Source organism: Cyprinus carpio, chromosome A21, assembly GCF_018340385.1.
Source record: "Cyprinus carpio isolate SPL01 chromosome A21, ASM1834038v1, whole genome shotgun sequence".
In the NCBI taxonomy this organism is placed as follows: Eukaryota; Metazoa; Chordata; class Actinopteri; order Cypriniformes; family Cyprinidae; genus Cyprinus; species Cyprinus carpio.
The window spans coordinates 3030362-3043899 of NC_056592.1; the positions used below are offsets into that span (position 1 = coordinate 3030362).

At 38.5% G+C, this 13538-nt stretch overlaps 1 pseudogene; it reads right to left on the bottom strand.

The window, feature by feature from the left end:
* Nucleotides 1-12069: 12069 nt before the first annotated feature.
* On the bottom strand, nt 12070-12967 carry LOC122134779 (annotated as a pseudogene).
* Between the last annotated feature and the right edge of the window lie 571 nt (nt 12968-13538).

Here is a 13538-nt window from a genome sequence, read left to right on the forward strand (position 1 = left end):
CAAAATCAAAAGAAATTGTATTTTGCATAAAGAACATGAATCAAATTTTTTATGTATGCATGTATTTATTTTGCATTGTGACGTTTTCATGACAAATAATCATATTTGCTTCCCTCAGTAATGTCTTAAGTAAGAGTTTCTCCTAATATAATTCCTTAGGAAAAATACATAAAAGAGAAACAAATGAGACAATTCATATATAAAATAATTCATATTGTTCAGAGTTCATATTGAATTCTTTGATTTTGTAAATAAGAGTTCACCAGAAATGAAAATTATCTGAAAATTTACTCACCAAGATGTGGAGGAGTTTGTTTCTTCATCAGATTTGGAGAAATGTATCATTGCATCACTTGTTCATCAATGGATGCTCTGCAGTGAATGGGTGCCGTCACAATGAGAGTCCAAACAGCTGATAAAAACATCACAGTAAACCACAAGTAATCCACAGCACTCCAGTCCATCAGTTAACATCTTGAGATGTGAAAAGCTGTGTTTGGGGAAAAAAAAAAAATCTATGAAGACATTTTTAACTTCAAACATTGCTTCCCGAGTCCATAATCCACAGTAACGCTTTCTCCAGTGAAAGTGTCATCTCCTCTGAATCAGGAGAGAAATCTGCACAGATCAAGCACCGTTTACGAGCAGAAAACAGCTCTAAATAAATATTTAGATGTCAGAGACAACAGGAGATTTACTTTTTCACTGGAGGAAGTGTTGTTATGGATTCTAGACTGATATTTTAGCAGGAAGTGACATTTTAAATTTACTTTTTATAAGCAACCCAAAATTTTAGTGATCAAATCTCCAAATCTTAGTCTTCATTTCCTCTCAAAGTATGCCCATTGCTAAACAGAAGAAACCACTGAAATAGCAAAGTGATTTTCTTTGTTATCTGCACACACACAACACAATCATGAAGTGAAAACTTCTTACTACACTCATCCTAGAGAAGGATGTGATGCGGCAGCATGCGGGGATCAGGCAGTGGGTGGGGAAGCGATGGGCGGAGGCTCTCCAGGAGGTCACCTCCTCTTTGACAGAAGGTGATGGATGACCTCTGAGCAACCTCCATCAGACTTCCCCAGCTCCTGCATAACACTGGCCATCAGAGCACAGGGCCGGCCCGCGGGACAAAGGCCAGCACAGGTATTCAAATGACCCCTAATGGAAAGGGAATAGACTCAAGAAGAAAGTGCAACTCTGACTCTAATGAGCTGCTAACAGGAGAAAATCACGTTGTGTTCTCCCGGTGGGTGAAGACAGATGGAGATGGAGGTGTATTTGCTCTGACTGACAGATCTGACAGGACATTTGATGAGAAGAGAATCGCACATGCGGTCAGGCACGGGCCTGCTGTCGTCTGGCCATACGTGCATTATTATTCCACTCCTACATGATTTGATATTTTTAAGCTGCTTTTGCACAATGAACAGTGTTCATACACTGAATATAATCTTTCACAGATGGGAGATCCTAATGTGTGTTTCCCTCACATCTAAACTAAATTCCAAACTAAAACAAGAGAACTTTTGACTTACAAACTTATGAAACCTAAAAACTTTAGCTGTTAGATTTCAATTCAGAAATTCATTTTGTGGGTAAAGAAATCTCAACTTTGGTCAATGTTTCTGAAATCATGAAGTGTAAAATAATCATTTTGTGCCATGTGCGAACAATTTTTTGGTGCTCTCCAAAAAGACAAAATGAATGAACGAATAACAGTAATTAAATTTCCCTGCAACCCAGTTTCTAACATGAATGCATTTGAAATTCATGTCTTTGTGTTATTTTTATTATTTTAAAATAATGTATTCATTTTAATTTTACCTTTTATTTCTCTCTTTAAAAAAAAATCTAAAAGCAATCTAAAATAGTCAGAATACATTGCCTGAAATAAGTATCTAGCTTAAATTACTGATTATAATTTTCATAATGTAATTTGCCATCAGTATTTGTAAGCAATCTACACAGCACTGTCTATTATATTTTAAATTGAACAGCTCTTGCGGCATATTTAGTTCAGCATCAACATATTGAGGTTTGTGTGTCAATATGTCAAAATGAGTCACTTTATCATGCCTTTCCTACAAAGTGGCAGCATGCTGTATTGTCCCGGCTGACATATGTGTCAGAAACTGGCTGCAGAAGTGTGCCACCTCTGCTCAGAAACCTGCAGCAAGCAGGAGTGTCAGCAGGGGTTTAGCAGCAGCAGGTATTCACATGCACTCTCCAGTGACATTAGGATCCAGCAGTGAGAGAGCTTTACATAGAGGGAACTGCTAATGGGATAATAAGGACGTAGCCGGCCCCCGGCACTCCAGCGGCTCTATAGCACAGATGGAGTGCCCCCTTCTGCCGGAGCGATGGATCAGAACGAACGAGGGATGTGATTGACGAGAGCGACAGCCGCCACCTTACTGCATTTCCTCTCTTCACAGCGGAAACAGGGACGCTCGGCATGAGTTTGCCTTTCTGTGTCTCCACTGAGAATGGCTTCAAAATGAGCTGAACCCAAGTGTGTCCACAAAGAGATTTGCCAATAACCATTATGCTATATTATCAAAATAGGCATAATCTGAACCAGACGGACTCATTCATGTACATCAGTTCAAAAAGAAATTTGTTTCATATATACATATACACACACACACACATAAAAAGGTAGAATAATTCACTTTCAAATCTTACAGGTTTGTACATATGAAAAAAAAAAGACTCGATCTGAACAAATGCTGTGGCCAAATCCACACTTTTGTTTTGTTGTCTCATCTGTAGTATCAGTCAGAATCCTTCCTGATTGTCTGTCTCATGGTGAGCAGCTGTTATATTGCATTTCAGCATCCAACACATATAACCCAACATCTGCTGTATTTCCCATAACAGTGGCCTGCGATTCCTCCCGAATCATTATACCCTCCACTGCCTTCTGAGCTCACTGGCCAATATATCAGAGTGAACTGCTCGGGACAGTCAGCAGCACGAGTCTGCATTAAAATGCTGTTTTTCTTTATTTCATTCATAGGACTGTGTTATTGTGTTAGAATATAGAAAGTATATGTAATGCATAGATTAAAGTACAACAACCCCAAACTCATTCATTTAGAAATTTGATGTTCAAAACCCAGGTGAAAATTTTGGATTTATTATGAATTGGTAATGTTTTTAATGAACCCACTTCTGCTCACAAAGGCTGCATTTATTTGATTAAAAAACAAACAAAAAGCAGTAATATTGTGCAATATCATTATAAGGTAAAAATAACTGTTTTCTATGTGACTATACAGTATTTTAAAATGCAATTTATTGCTGAAATTTCAGCATCATTACGCCAGTCTTCAGTGTCACATGGTGCTTCAGAAATCATATTCTAGCATAAATAGTGTGACGGTGTTCTCGGACAGCATTCATCAAATTTACATATTTCTAAAGTAGAATCAAATTTTTCAATGTGCATATTTCTAATTTCTAATGCAAAAAAAATCATTACAAATAATATGATCAGTTTATCACAGTTAAAGGTTTTGATTGGAAAAAATATATTAATTTACATAAATGTATAGTGTTTAGTTATCTTCCTTATTTGTTTAATGACAGTTAAGAAAACCAACTTTTACACATGATATCTTATGATTACTGTCACAAATTTGATCTGTCATAATTTTTTAAGAAATAACAAAAAGTAATAATAATAATCATAATAATAATTCTTATAATTTTGCACTGTATATAAAGTATATATACAATACTGTAACTGCATTTTCTATAATATTATATATATATATATATATATATATATATATATATATATAATGCTATACTTCATTAAATATCATATAAACAATATACAGTTATACATAAATATAAAAAATAGTTCTTATAATACATACAAATGCATTATCTGTCTATAAATATAAATATTCTGAAATATCAGCAGCAGTCTCTCTCTCTCTCGCTCTCTCTCTCTCACACACACACACACACACACACATCTCACACACACACAAAAACACACACACACACACACATACTCTCACACACACACACACACACACACACACACACCACACACACACACACACACACACACACACACAAACTCACACTCACACACACATGTACCCACAGCGATATCTCTCTTCCGATTAGGTGAGCTCTCAGGAGAGTCATTGGGTACAAAGCGTTAACATCTGGCATCCATTACAGCCCCAGATCAGTTGTGATTTGTCCATATGATGACTCTGGCCTCGCCTTTGGGGGGGGCTCACATCCTCCACGCTGCTGTCACTTCTGTTTTCACACCAGTGCACAGCACACACACTATAATTAGCTCTGCTGGCCTGAGCACACACACACACACACACACACACACACACACACTGTAATGTAAACTTTGTAATGTGTTCACATCAGCATACATACAGCATGCATTTTTTTTCTTTGCACTGGTTAACAACAGTGATCTGCTGCCTAGTTCTAAAATAATAATTTGATTAGTGGCTAATAATGTCCTTATAATGTGCATGTTTATGTTTATTAAAATGTAAAAACATTAATTTACAGATAATAGTATATTACTAAATATTATTATTAATTTTCTTTATTATTCATTATATGTATAAACAGTGAAGTAAAATGCATTTAGGTATCTTTCAATTCATTGCACATTTGTTTTCACTAGAAAACCATCTGTCGTTTACATTTAAATGGTATTCAAATTCAGCTGCTGTGACCAATGTATCCTGGCACATGACCAGCTTCACTGAGCTCACCAAAGCCTCTTGGAATAAAGACGAACCTTTGACTTGCAGCGTGAAGCCTGGTCCACTCTGCAGACAGCAAGGGAACATATGAGCATCATGGGAAGTGACCGACCACAGTTCATTCTCTTTTCATTTATCTGAAATAGTTAATACCATAATAAATTAATAATAATAATAATAATAATAATAATAATAATAATAATAAACATTTTGAAAACATACAAAATGCAAATAGTGAAATATTTTATGAAAACAATTCTGTAATATTTTATATTGCAAATTATATACTACCAGTCAAAAGTTTGGAATAATTAAGATTTTTAAATTACTTTAAGAGATACTCTTATGGTCACTAAGGCTGCATTTATTTTATAAAAAATACAGCAAAAACTGTAATATTGTTTAATATAAAAAAGTTTAAAACATTTTTATTGTGATATATTTTAATAAAGTCTTTTTTTTTGTGATCAAAGCTGAATTTTTAGCATCATTACTCCAGTTATTAGTGTCACATGATTTTAATATGCTAATAATAATATTAAGATTTTTTATAATATTTTATTTTTATTTAATTTTTTTGTAGATAAACACATCTATCTAACTGAGAATGCCTACAAAGGAGATATTTAACAAACCAGTCATCATATTTGGGGGTCCTTGGCATTCAGAAGAGAAAACACTACTATATTTATGGTACAGAAATTACTTGTGGTACAGTGCTCCTGCTGTAACCTAGGGTTAGTTCACTAGTTCACCACCACAGAATCTGAATCATCAGTCTTTCAGGTACCAGTCCAGATCATGTTATACTCTGCATACTGTGCAACTGAGTGCACTATAAGGAGCACTTGGAGCATAAGCTTGCATTGTACCATCTGCATGCGTGCCAAACTGTCAGCGTCTCAGCCATCCGCGTGCTAACTAGCTTCTCTCTCAGCGACCAGAGCTGACAGCCAGCCATTTACCAAAAGGCTGCATGATGTGCCCTAATTAGCGTACACCACTCCCCTTTGTGCATGTGATTAAGTAGTAACTGTATCAGTTTTGCTCAATCAGATTTGTTTGAGATAATGTGCCTCTGGAGATGCTTGGCTAATCGAGAATCATCTTGCATTATTCCACCGCTGGTAGAGACCTGTGTTCAGTGCATTCGTTTTAAGGTCTCTAAATGTGTCACAGTATGTAGTATGTACATGTACATAATTTTTAGCTGATTTATAGTCAATAAAAGCTCATTTTGAGTAAACCTTTGACAGCTGAATATAAGCATTCCACTATATCGCCATGCACATTTCACTGCCATTACATTAATGCCGACATTCAGTGTGTGCCTACATCATTTTGTTGAACAACGTCCCCTACAGTGAGGGGCACTACCATACTTCCCTATGCCAAGACACAAGCTGGCACACATAACAGTCTACAGACGTCTACATAACAGAGTACCTACAGTACAACTATCTTACTAGTTGCATCTGCACATTTAACTGGGATAGGATAAAGAATTTTAACGCTGAAAACTCACTTGGATGTGCGCAGACTACCTCATTAAGCCATTTACACAATGGATACTTCTTCTTGAACCTACTGACCCCATGGATCCCGACATCTTACAGAGCATGTTCACCTCATGCTACATGAGCCGCGGCAGCTTTCAAGCATGTGTCGCATTACACTATAAATAAACACCCATCCCCTTTGATCACACCTGCCCCCCAAAACCTCCCCCTCTCTGACCAGAAGGCCGGCCCGGAGAGGACCTCGCTCGTTGGCGGTTGACAATCAAGGACATTTCGTTTTGTGCAATATCAGGGTAGTAACATTCTCCCAGGGAGTCCCTTATCCATAGGCTACTGGCAGACAGACAAACACTCAGTGACAGCCATTTATGGCCAACTAGTGTGAAACGCCATCTGTCAGACACAGTAGGAGAACATTACAGAGCACAGAACTGAGAGCCTCGCTCTTTTATGTTGTCGTATTTAGAGTAAAAAGGGATGCCAAATGCTGACTTGGAGGCTGTAGATTGACTAACACAAAAAAAGGATCTGCTTCTCTGTCATTCGGCTCCAGGGTTTGTGCTTTCCTGTTTAGTCTTTTTAGCTTGCAATTTGGTTGTCTGCAATGAAGTCCTTCCAGGAAGAATGCTGATGAATTATCAATTGAAATGAGCACATTCTGCTTGAAGTTTCTGGTCTGTAAATGGAAGAACGACGGCATTGTAATGACAGTTAAGCAAAAGTTTCTTGAAACTAATAAAGCCACTCCAGGGGAACTGATTTCCGCACAGTGTTTAAATCATACCAGCGTATAGCGTGAACAGTAGCAAACGTGGACATTGCCGCTTTAACTGCACAATTAACATGCAAATGAGCGGTGACACTAATGTCTGTTGCAAAACGCTCTTATGATGGAAATATGCTTTCTGTTTTGGCTGTATGGGATAAACATTTGTCTATGAAATCAGCTGATGACAGGCCTTAGGCATTCCCCGGGGGCTTCCCCGGGGGCCGAGCAAAATGGCTCATGCACCTGCCACCTAATTCAGCCCAGGACATGGACTGGAGTAACTGGCAGGCATAATGAACTGCATTCATCCTGTCAGCAGAGTCAATAACTTATCCCCACAACTGCTTTTGTTCTAGCTGAAGCTTGCAGGTTTCTCCGATGTGCCCCATGCCCTTATTCAACTGAAATTTATTTTCAATTGCAGCCCCCGGTGTTGCCCGGCACAAGCCTGGCTTTGACGGGACTCTCTTTAGCCCTGGGCCGGGAGCATTGTTAGCATCCATGTCCATTGTTCGGGACCTTTGAGCACTCGGATGGTAATAAGGCCACTCTGGAAAGTGTAAAATCTCAAGTGTTTCCAGTAACAGGTGTGTCCTGTGACGAGGACTACCCATTTGTCATGTGTGAAAAGAAAGGGCTCCACTTAGCGAAGCTGTCTTTTCGACAGCGGCCGTGGGGAAATTACCCGGGAGCATGGGAGTCTCTTCCAACCCCGCTTGACCCCTCTGAGTTTATGACTAGAAATCTGGTGCCTTCTTAGCTTGCTTGAGCATGCTACATTTGTGCTACTTAAACTATGCCTTGCATAAAGCAAAAATGAGCCTGTATGGCTAAATCTGACACATTTACATGATGGACCTAATTGCAAAAGAAAAAAAAAAAGAAATAAAAAAAGAAAGAAAGAAAGAAAGAAAAAAAGAACCAGTTAAGCTAAAGAAAGAAAGAAAGAAAGAAAATGCACAGTTAAGCTAATGCATCAAATGATTTTTCAAACAGGTCAAGCCCAGTAATAGTTCTAAATGTGCCTGACCACTGTTTCACACTGAAACTTGCTCCTTTGTAAACTATCTCAACTTGTAAAAGGAGACTGTAAACAAACATGTTATCATAACAATCAGAAATGGTTAATGAAGCACCAGCAGAAAGGAGTTTATTAACCACCAAACTGTAATTAAAGGAAACAAAGGGAGAGGCATGGAGCGAAAAATACCATGAGGCGTTTAATTTACTTTCGAGCGAGCGAGTGAGAATTGCTTTGCGCCGAGCTCTCATTGGCTGCATCGCCGGCCTCGCAGATGCTTTTTTGGAAGACATAACACATAAACACAGACTTTGACAAATGACAGATTTTGTCTCCAGAAGCGAGCGACAGTATGCCGCATGCTGCTTTCCATTTTGCTGGCCTGCAGCTTCGGTGCTGTTTGGAACACAACACATTTCTAGACAGATCATAGTAAAACCCCTCTAAGTATTAAACTCGGTCATGTAACTTTTCAATGAGTGTTTTGCACTACGATGGATCAAATCATGTGGTGGATGATGAAAAAAAATCCTATAGCCATATCTAGGGACACCCTGGCAACCACACACAAGACCTTAATTTAAGACAAATTTACATTAAACTTGTTTTGTGAATAATTTTAGTCAGCTGCACGACCTACACGTTGCATGAAACTTTAACCATAACGCCGATTGGTCAACTTCATTTCCCGTTGACTTACATTATTCATCTTTTAAAAAGGAAGTGACAGTGATGCCATTTAGCATGATGAATTGCGACTGGCCTTCTCTCCTGATTTTATTTGTATAGGCCTACTGAATTAAATTGGTCTTTTCCTTTCTTGGATCTATTTTAATCGCCTATAAAGTGTCGTGATTAGCATGCTGAGACAATTCTATAAAACTAACATGGAACCAAAAGCATAAAAAATTATAACTAACTTTTACTAGTTTAAACTTCTGTCTTGCAAGGACTCCTATTTCCTTTTGGAAATGCAAATTTAATGTTCACACTGTAGAGTGTGATCGGGTTTCGCTCTGCGATCGACAGAACTGTTTGTCACCCGGTTCTACACTAATTCGCCGATTCTGAACATCATCGGATCAAATAACGCTTCGCAGAACGAACCCAATTACGCAAATGTTTGCAAAATTTTCATTCTTTTCTTTCTTTTACAATGCACATGAATTGACATGAGCACCTAGGTCCATCATGTAAATGTGTCAGATTTAGCCATACAGGCTCATTTTTGCTTTATGCAAGGCATAGTTTAAGTAGCACAAATGTAGCATGCTCAAGCAAGCTAAGAAGGCACCAGATTTCCAGCCATAAACTCAGAGGGGTCAAGCGGGGTTGGAAGAGACTCCCATGCTCCCTATTCAGCGCAAAGTTTGTCCCGGCGTGAGCTCGCTGCTTTCCTCGCATCTGGCTCGAGTCCTGGCCAGCGTTCATACACTGTCTGCAGTCCCTAAAACACAAAGTGTAAAACCAGCTCACCATTCTCGCCCAGGCTCTTCTTGCTATTTGTCTAAAAAGGGACCCGAGTCTCTCAACGAGTTAGTTTCAAAGGGCTTTTTAATCCGTCGCCTCATTTACATCCCCCAAGAACAGAGTCCTGAATATCTAATCTTCTGCATTTAGTGTGCTGTAATCCGCGCGCTCTCTCTGATGTTTTCTTCTCTCATTCCCCTATGAACAATTAACTTGTAATCTCTACAAACATACATTCAGCTGCTGCCGAGACTGTGAAAGGACCCGAGGGACTGCCCTGTGCTTCAAATGTGTCCAGTGCAATTTTATCATTTACTTCTCCCGCTGATACTTAAGAAAATATTCTATTATTTTAGCGATATCACAATAAATAATAGAATATTTCCTTAAGTCAAGTTTCATATGAAATTTAGAAGAAATAGTTTAACCACATAAATCATCGCAGTATTGTATTGGAATAAAAACAGAAAAACAGAACTGTTAATAATTATTATTGTTGCTGTATTTTATTTAAAACCGCCGTTTTTTATGTGTTATTAATGTAAAATAGTTTAGCCTATTTTATGTTTTTGTTGTTCTTACTCGTTTAAACCGTTGTTTAATTAGTGCACTAAAAATGCTGGGTTCTTTCAAATGTGGACTAACACAACTTTTGGGTAGCAAAATTTCATTTCGAATTTTAACCCAATGGTTGGGTTAGTCTATATTTGCCCCAAAGTTAGGTTGAAACAACCCAGCATTTTTTAGACTGTATCCTTGTGAATTAGACTTTATTAATTTAATTTTGCTGTCTCACAACTCCCACCATCCGATAATATATTGTGTAGAAGTACCGTGTAAAACATTTTGCTTTGTTTCTATCATTAAAACCGTGTTTTTTGACTTACATTTACATTCATTCGCTTTTAACGTCTCACAAAGGAATGTCTTAGTAGGAATTAAACGTTTAAAGACATCACATATAGCCTTCTATATTTTTTTGTTTTCCTTGTTTCGTTCTTATTTCTTTATACATTAATTATCTCTAAAGAGTATTTATTTTGACTGGCCAAGGAAATTATTTCTGGCTAGCACGAATTATGTTGTGGAACAGTTTCTTAAGCGTGTAAAATATTTAATTGCATATGGATATTATATGAAATTAAACTGAGAATTTTAACTATTTTCTTTTTCTGCAACCATTTTTTGATATTAAAGAGTGGACCTATATATATATATATATATATATATATATATAATATACACGTATATATATACAACGTATATATATATATATATATATATTAATAATATATATATATATATATATGTGTATATATATATATATATATATATATATATATAGATATATATATATATATATATATATGTATATATAGATATATATATATATATATATATATATATATATATATAACATATATATATATATATATATACGTATGTGTATATATATATATATATAGATATATATATATATATATATATATATATATATATATTTATATATATATATATATATATATATATATATATACGTATGTATATATATATATATATATATATATATATATATATATATATATATATATATATATATATATACTGCTGTAACAACTGCATAAAAAAGCACAATACATTTAATATGTACATGTTACAAAATATACAAAACAACAGGGATATTTTTTTTTTTTTTTTTTTTTTAGTACTGTTTTATTGAAATTTCATCCAGGAACACTGGGCAAATAATAAATATCTCATTTGTCAACAAGAAATGTACAAAAAATAAAGACCACAGCAATCTCTCTGGAATAACAAAATTTTCCCAGGAAAAAAAGATCATGCTTATAGGTTGTTTGAACAAGATGCCATGCCGAAGAATTTCAAATAAGGATACGACACAGAAATAACACGACTGAAGGTCCAGCTATTACTTGGCAATGGATGAATAAAACAATCGAAAGAGATATAATAATACCACTCTAGTGCGAACTAAATCCATAGTCGTACAGTTTTTCAAATCCGAAATGCCATTTTCATAATCACAACATGTGGGATTCGTCTTTTCATAATCTTTGCAAAAAGATACATGCACGCAACTCCCTCACATCACATGATCAACAAGTAGCCTTGCTGACCTTACGCAAATTTTCCAGGATAGCCACAGTTTGAGCCAAAACGCCATAGTAATTGCGTAAATATGTGACAGTGAAATGAAGCTTCAATAACGTCAGAATCGTTCTAACAGCGTTTTTTGGAGATCCCACATTAAAGAGGCTCTTATTGTATTACAGTAGAAAAAAACTCTGATCGTTGTATCTGCGTTTTTTGGCGGACGATATGGTAACCACGGCAAATGTTTGTAAGGGGAGGTGCTCGCGTTTCCAGGGCAACTTCAAACACATAGATTCCACCTCAAATAGAACAATTTACTCTCATTTACAGTGAATGTGCGCGGAGCCTCGCGCGGCCCCTGACATTATTTACAGTGCATTATTCAGCACGTACTCCATAACGATAAAGTTAGTTACCTTACAAAGCAATCGACGACATCCTTGTTACAAGGACGAAGTTGTGAATTTGTAAGGACTAAAACAAACAAACAAACAGACAAAACAGATCATGCAAAGTCCAGTCCGTTCACTGTCTACACCGTGACGTTCACTTCATCACTTCCTTGTTTTCTGTAGAAAGCCTCGTCAGTCCTGTCGAAGTGATGGGCAGGTGGGGAGGCGGCGGCACCTGGCAAATCGTGCAGGGGCACGGCAGGCCCGCCCCAGTGCTGAAAACGAGCCCCCCGAGCTGCAGCGGAGGTGTAGGGGTGCTCTTCATCAAGAGTGCGGCGCCCCCTGATGGAAGTAAGTCCCGGTAAAGTGGTGGAAAGCGTCGAGGAGGGGACGAGGTCAACGCGCTCACGAGGAGAGGATGCACCTGATGCGCCGACGTGCGCGCCGCCGTGGCTCACCGTGTCCCGCAGTGAAACGCCGAGTGGTGGCCGCCGTAAATCTCACCCACCAGCCGCGTTCACTCGGTACAGGGAGCTCGTCAGCATCAGGATGTGATTTCTGGCCAGCAGGAAGAGGGCGATCTTGGACAGCTTCCGCACGACGGCCTCGTGCGCGTACGGCATGACCTCTCGGAGCCCGTCCATATCGCGGTTCAAGTCGTGCTGCGTTGCGCGATCGGCCGTGATCTTCAAGCGCAGGTGCGGGGATCTCCTGAGCGGTCCTGCTTCTGAGTTTGTACTTGCTGCCGGAGGCGTTTTGGCCGCGTGCTCGCTCGTCATCTTCTGGAGCAGCCTCGCTCTGCGTGGACGGACACCGAGTTCAGGCGTCCGTCTTGAGGATGGTGGTGATCGCGGAGGTAACATCCCGGCATCCGTGTCTGGAGAGGAAGCTCTGCTGGAGCGGGAGTCCGAATTCATTTTATGGCTGCGCCTCTGGGTAGGAGGCTGTCTCTTTCTCTTGCCTTGTTTTTATTTCAAGTCCACTCCGGCTTGATAACCTTGATTTATGCCCACTGGAGCCTCTACTCTCCTCGTCATCTCTCTCTCCTCTCTCTCTCTGTAGACTGATGGCCGTGTCTCCTGGTTTGATTTCTCGGTCGGAGATGCACCTCTGCTCTGTGGCGACGCATCACAGGGCTCTTGTGTATTTATAGTGCTGCTCGAGAGGGGCCAAACACAAGGAGCCCCTCTATTCATAACGGTCTTGTTTAGGGGGGGATGAATCCCCATTATCTCGGAGCGGTGTGTTTTGACTGTCACATTGACCAAAGGAGCATCTATTCATATTCATTGTAACGACACTACATTGGGGAGACACTTCAGACCAGGAGCCTCGGAAACACTTGCAAAATACATCTCCACTCTTAAGAATCGATTCCGGGTCGCTTACAACGCTTATTTCAGGTCACAGATAAGCAGTTATGTGTATATCAATCCTACTGATATCTATCAACAAAAATGCTACTTGTATTATCACTTTCGCTCCTAT